The sequence below is a fragment of the Myotis daubentonii genome, chromosome 2 (genome assembly GCF_963259705.1).
Source record: "Myotis daubentonii chromosome 2, mMyoDau2.1, whole genome shotgun sequence".
In the NCBI taxonomy this organism is placed as follows: Eukaryota; Metazoa; Chordata; class Mammalia; order Chiroptera; family Vespertilionidae; genus Myotis; species Myotis daubentonii.
In genome coordinates this window covers 129,662,201-129,668,880 of record NC_081841.1, presented here as the reverse complement: position 1 = coordinate 129,668,880, position 6,680 = coordinate 129,662,201, and positions in this window count along the sequence as shown.

Sequence of the window (6,680 nt, the reverse complement as noted above, 5' to 3'; positions counted from 1 at the left end):
GAAGGAATTTGTGGTATCGGTCCTGGTGCCCAGCCTATTAGGTTGTGCCCCAAGGGATCCAGAAAAAGGGAAGTTACAAGTTACCCAGACATTTCAAGGGTATGTTATTACAGATGCAAAAAGACAGAAGGCCTAGGATGTAACTGCCCACCATAACTGCTTTTAGTTAAAGTTTAATTTCAGACCATCCTTTGTGGTTACTTTAGGTCTCTGAGTTTGCAAGACTGCCCTGCAGGTCTTCCCTGAACTTGTCAGGTTAGCATGTGGCCCCTTTCGTTCACATACTTAACACCACTGAACTGCATATTTAAAAATGGTTAAGATGGTGAATTTTATGTTATGTATATTTTACTGCAATTTTATAAATAAATAAACTCCTGGGTCTAGGAGAAAAATACACACACACAAAAGACAGTCAACCTCTAAGATTCAAGGGCCCCATGGAACTAAACAGTGGTCCAAGATACTCCAGTAAAATATTGGGGTGTCCTTGAGCCCCAGTTTCAGTGGTCCCAGGGCATCATGGGAGGATGTGAGGACATGGCTCTACAGATTGGTTGGTCACTACCTGTATGGTTTCCAACCCCAACCCTTTCACTCAGTTCTAGTTGGTGCCTTATGATAGATCCTCCCTTCCCCCAACTGGTGGGCAGAGTATGACGTAACCTGCAGCCCAGAAATACCTGAGTGACTAACCATGTACCTTATATGGACTATACATTGAACCACCAATCCACACCAGCCAAATACCCTAAGCCCTCGTTCCTATATGGACCATACATTAAGCCACCAATCAGCGAGCGCTGAGTACACTAAGCCCCCATTCCTTCCCATCTGCCCCTCAACAGGCGTGCCCACCTCTGCAGGTGCTGCTGTTCTCCCATTGCGAGAGAGCCCGGCAGGTCTCTTTCCCCTAATAAAGCCTGTAATCCTGGTTTTCGGCTCCCGACTGGTCTCTCACCTTAGAGTGGGAAAGGAAAAGTACCTGTCTTCGTGTTCCTATTTTGGGGTGCTGAGTCCAGGAGGGTCTCCATGTCCCCAGGGGGATGTGTCAGAGTTGGCAACATGCACAGCATCACCAACTGGGGATTCCTTCTCTCCTCCCCACCTCCCACTCCTGCAAATGTTGGTACTCTTGAAGTTGTCCCAGAGGCTCCTTACACTATCATATTTTTGGATTCTTTTTTCTTTTTGCTCTTCGGGTTGGGTGTATTTTGCTTCCTCATATTCCTAATCACTGATTTGATTCTCAGCATCCTCTACTGTTGAATTGAATCCCTGTAAATTATTCTTTTTTTCTTTTTAAATACACATAATTTTTTATTGTTGACAGTATTACAGATGTCCCCCACTTCCCCCTTCCCCCATATCCCCCTCCACTGAGCACCTACCACTCCTCCTTTAGGCTGCCACAGACGTCTCCAAATCAAAGGAGAGCAAGTTTGTGGGGGAGGGAGCCGACTGGCTGGCTCCTCCCTATTTGCTCCAACATTCTCCATCCTTCTCATTTTTAAGTACATGCAAGTGACCGTGAAAATGTGTGCAAGCATGTATGAAAGTGTGTGTGTGTGTGTGTGTGTGTGTGTGTGTGTGTGTGTGTGTGTTGGGTGTGTTTCCAAGAGGACCTTCAAGCCAATCTCCTCTAATCTCTCCTCCCCAAACTGATATATGTTCTGTTCTTCAATGGAAGAACTTCTTTTGCCCCTTTGTACCCAAATCCATTTCCTTAGTTTAAAAGAGAGCTCTTTTGTTAAACATGGGGCGTACATGAAAAGGAGTGCTCATATCAGTCCATGCATAAGACCTGTTTTACTAATTATTCTCTCAGCATGACATCTCTCTGGCCAGACCCTTAGTAACCAGCCCCAGACATCCTACAAGTGGCCACTGACATCTCAGGATGTCCTCCTCAGGGCAGGCCCAGCCGCTGCACAGATACAAAGCAGAAGCAAGAAAAGAATCCATCACTCAGACACATGTCTCTCAGAGACACTTCATACAGAAAAATGGGGGCTGACTGAGTTGCATAATCCTCCCTCGGAACACCCCACCAGAAGCACACACATTCCTGAAATGAACGCCCCTAAGAAGAAAGTTGTCTAAAATGTGCTCCATGTGTCTTTTCCTTTTCTGAGGGAAAACCTGTTTAACTTTAGGTTTCACCACTCATAAATTATCACATTATTTCTCACTTATGGCGTAAATATCAGTCTGGTTGGTATATGCACCCACACATCAGCTGAGACAGAAGAGAGCTAAATTTACGGAACATTAAATCAATAAGCATGTGTGAATGGGTAAACAGCATGAGATCCTTAACTTAATAAGGCCACAGCACTACTGTTAATCATCTGTTTTGCAACTTCTGGAGTTTTTTTCCTTCTAATTTTATAGTGTTGCTAGAAGCCTAGATGAGTGAAGGTCCTATCTATCTATCAGAAGAGAACAATGCTCCTCAAAATAGAAAATGGGAAATATTCCCTAGGCGATGAAGCCACGGTAATACCTAAAGTGCTGCAGCTAGTGCAAGATGCTGTGTTTATTAAGGAAGAAATAATAACTATAGTGTATTTTCCTTGTTGCTTCAACTAATGAGAAACCCTGGAAGAGACAGGGCTGCCAGATGTCTCAGGAAAATATCAGTCTTCCAGATGGAAAGTGGAGGAAACTGTAGGAACAAATGAATAAAAATAGCATTTCTCCTCCCTCTTCTCTTCCCCCCAAGACAGGCCTCCGAATCCACAAGAACAGATTGACTACCTCTTCACAGTGAAAAATACCCTCCCCAACTACAGGCTATCCCTTTATGTCACTAAACAAATGCGGTAACAGGCTAGTGTGGAGTATTTAACTGCATTATTTACAAATGCCCAGAGCTTTTCTGGAGGACAATGTACTGGAATGAACACTAGCAGACGACAGATTTCATCTGGTGGAAGATATAAATTACTACAAATCAGTGGAAGCTGTAGTCCTAAACAGTTCCGTGTAAATGTGAAGGACAATAGCGTGGAGAGAGTTGAACTGCCAGTAAAACTCAGAGGGACTCTGGGTTTGGAGTTGGCAGGAATGTGGGAGTGACAGGGAGATGGGAAACTCGGTATTAATTAGAAGCCCTTGTAAACACATACAACAAACTGCCTGAGAGAAGCTGCTGGGCGGGCTCTGGCCTCTACTCATTCATCTGACCAGCATATAGACCAACTCTCAGCCACTTATCCTAAAACAAATCCTTTGCATTGATACCCTCCCGCCTCTTTCTACCACCGGCACCACACATAAACATAGCTCCTAGGCAGCTTTTCCACTCAGGGGTGAGAATGAGCAAGAAACTATGCTAACATTTGCAATGGCAGAAAATCCATATTTGCTACCTAGAAAGAGTAATCTACCCATGTTTACAGGTTAATGGACAATAAATCACATGAAGAAAGCCAGAATCATGAAATTGAAAGTCCAAGAATAAAACAGTATCTGATCCCCAATAAATATGAGGTAATTTAGGAAAGAGAAAACAACAGAAAAAAAGCAAAACTAAAAATATATTTTCAAAGAGATTCAAGAATATATTTTAAGTGTATCCATGTTTTTAAAATTCATGAAATATCTCTGAATGGTTCATAAGAAATTAACAAGGTTGTCTCTAGGGCTGGAAACTGGGTGAGCAAGAGCTTATTTGTGACTTTACTTATTTTGACCTACTGAATTTTGCCCCAGGAACATGCATTATTATTAACAGATTAATAAATTTAATATGTCCATAAATTAAGAACAAAGTACTATAAAAAGAAATGACCAGAGAACAAGAAGCCCTTGGCAAGTAAAAAAATTATTTTTGAAGTAACTCCATACTGCTTTCACAGTGGCTGCACCAATCTGCATTCATGCCAACACTGCACAAGGATTTCCTTTTCTCCACATCCTCACCAACACTTGTTTGTTGATTTATTGATGATAGCCAGTCTGACAGATGGGAGGTGATATCTCATGGTTTTAACTTGTGTTTCTCTGATGATTAGTGATGTTGAGTATCTTTTCATATGTCTATGCCATCTGTATGTCTTCTTTGGAAAGTAAAAGTATATAATAAAGAGGTAATATGCAAATTAACCCTCATGCCCTCACAAGATGGCTGCCTATGACCAGGCCAGCAGGGGAGTTAGTGAGAGATAACCAAATGACTGAACAAGCAGGCTGCATGGTGCAACCAGGCTGACAGGGGGGTTAGTGAGGGACGACCAAATGACTGAACAGCAGGCTGTGTGGGATGACCAGGCCGGTGGGGGGGCCATGAAGGGCAACCAGGCTGGCAGAGAGGGGTGATTGGGGGTGAACAGGTCAGCAGGAGGAGGCAGTAAGAGGCAACCAGGCTGGCGGTGGGGGGCAGTTAGGGGCAACTAGGCCAGCGGAGGGGGGTACATTTGGGGGTAACCAGGCTGGCAGGGGGGACAGTTGGGGATGATTAGGCTGGCAGAGGAGGCACTGAGGGGCAACTAGGCCAGTGGGGGGCGGGGAAGTTGGGGGCGACCAGACCGGCAGGGGGGGCAGTTAGGGGTGACCAGTTCAGCAGAGGGAGGCAGTTGGGGGCAACTAGCCTGGCAGAGGGAACAGTAAGGGGTGACCAGGCTGGCGGGGGGGGGGGCAGTTAGGGGCAACCAGACCAGCAGGGGGTTTAGTTAGGGGCAATCAGGTCGGCACGCAAAGGCAGTGAAAGGCGATCAGACCGACAAGGTGGGCAGTTAGGGGAGACCAGGCAGGCAGGCAGGTAAGCGATTAGGAGCCAGCGGTCCAGGATTGTGAGAGGGATGTCCGACTGCCAGTTTAGGCCCAATACCTGGGATTGGACTTAAACTGGCAGTCAGACATCCCCCAAGGAGTCCAAGAGACATAGAAACATTGAACAGACTGTCAAACCTCAGAGGGAAAGCAGGAGAGAGTGGGGGTGTTAAAAGGTCAACCAAAGGACCTGTGTGCATGAATATAAGCATAACCAATGGACACAGACAATAGGGGGGTCAAGGCCTATGCTGGGGGGGGGGGAAGGGAGGCAGGTGCCGGCCGGGAGAGATCATTGGTGGAAAAAGGAGACATATGTAATACTTTCAACAATAAAGAATTAATTTTTTAAAATAGTGGTAATTGCCCTGGCTGGTGAGCTCAATGGTTAGAGCATCAACTTGTGTACCAAAGGTACCTGAGTTACAGGTTTGATCCCTAGCCCCAGCCTGGGCATGTGTGGGAGACAACTAATTGATGTTTCTCTATCACATCAATGTTTCTCTCTTTCCCTCCCTCTCTTTCTCTCTGCCCCCTCCCTCCCTTCCACTCCCTCTAAAAATCAATGGAAAAAAACATCCTCAGGTGAGGATTAACAACAACAACAAAATAGTGGTAATTGTTTAATATCGCAGTTCCCTGAGGAAGTGTTAGCAGTTGGAGCTAATAAGAGGCTGATCAATAACTTAAAAGGGAAAACTGCTGAATAAGATGGAGGTTTTGAGACATTATAACATATTTCTGGGAATGACTATACATGTATCCAAGAAAGACCTGACAAGACCATAATTTTTCTCCTCAGGTTGACCTAGAGGCCCTGAACAAGTAGGAAGTGAAGGCTAAGGCAGAATTGTAAAGTACCTGAATGAGCATTAAAGGCACATCCAACATACACCCCCTACAACTCCTCAGCAAAGGAAGGGAGACTTATCAGTTCAAGGAAATCTCTTAGTTCAGTCATTAGCTGACCACTAAGCTAATCAAGCAGACTTCAGTGACCACACATGACAGAAAATACAGGCTTCTCAAAATTAGTCCAGGAAAGTCAATAAACAAATAAATAGCAACAACAACAACAATGAAAGCAAACAACAACAAACCTGAAGAGGGGGACTCTCACTTCCAGGATTGCCACATTATATCATTTGTAATACTAGAGGCCCGGTGCACGAGATTTGTGCACTCAGGGGGGCGGTTCCTCAGCCTGGCCTGCAACCTTTCGCAGTCCGGGAGCCCTCAGGGGATGTCCAACTGACTGGTTAGGCCCGCTCCCCACTGGGCCTAAGCTGGCAGTCAGACATCCTTGACGCTGCTGTGGAGGCGGAAAAGGCTCCCGCCACTGCCACTCTGCTCGACAGCCGTGAGCCTGGCTTCTGACTGAGAGGTGCACTGACCACCAGGGCAGCTCCTGCGTTGAGCATCTGCCCCCCTGGTGGTCAGTGTGCATCATAGCAACCAGTCATTAACCCATTCGGTTTATTTGCATATTAGCCTTTTATTATATAAGATAATTGTTGTATTTAATACTATATGGTTTAAAATTATATTATTTTAGTGTCCAAGTCAAGAAAAACTTTATGTGACAAGAAATAAAAAAGAAATAATGGCATATACACTGGCGTAAATAGCAGTCAATAGAAACTATTATTTTGAGTTGTTCCCTTTTTGGTTAGAAACTGTTCCTAAAGGATTACAGGTGCTGGAGTTACCAAACCAAGATTTTTAAATCAGCTATTATAAATATCATCAAAGAACTAAAAGAAACCATACCTAAAGAATTAAAGGAAAGTATGAGAACTATGTCTCACCAAATAGAGACTATCAATAAAAAGAAAAAAAATTTGTATAAATATAAAGGAACAAACTAGAAATCCTCGAGTTGAAAATGAAGGATAGAGGAACTC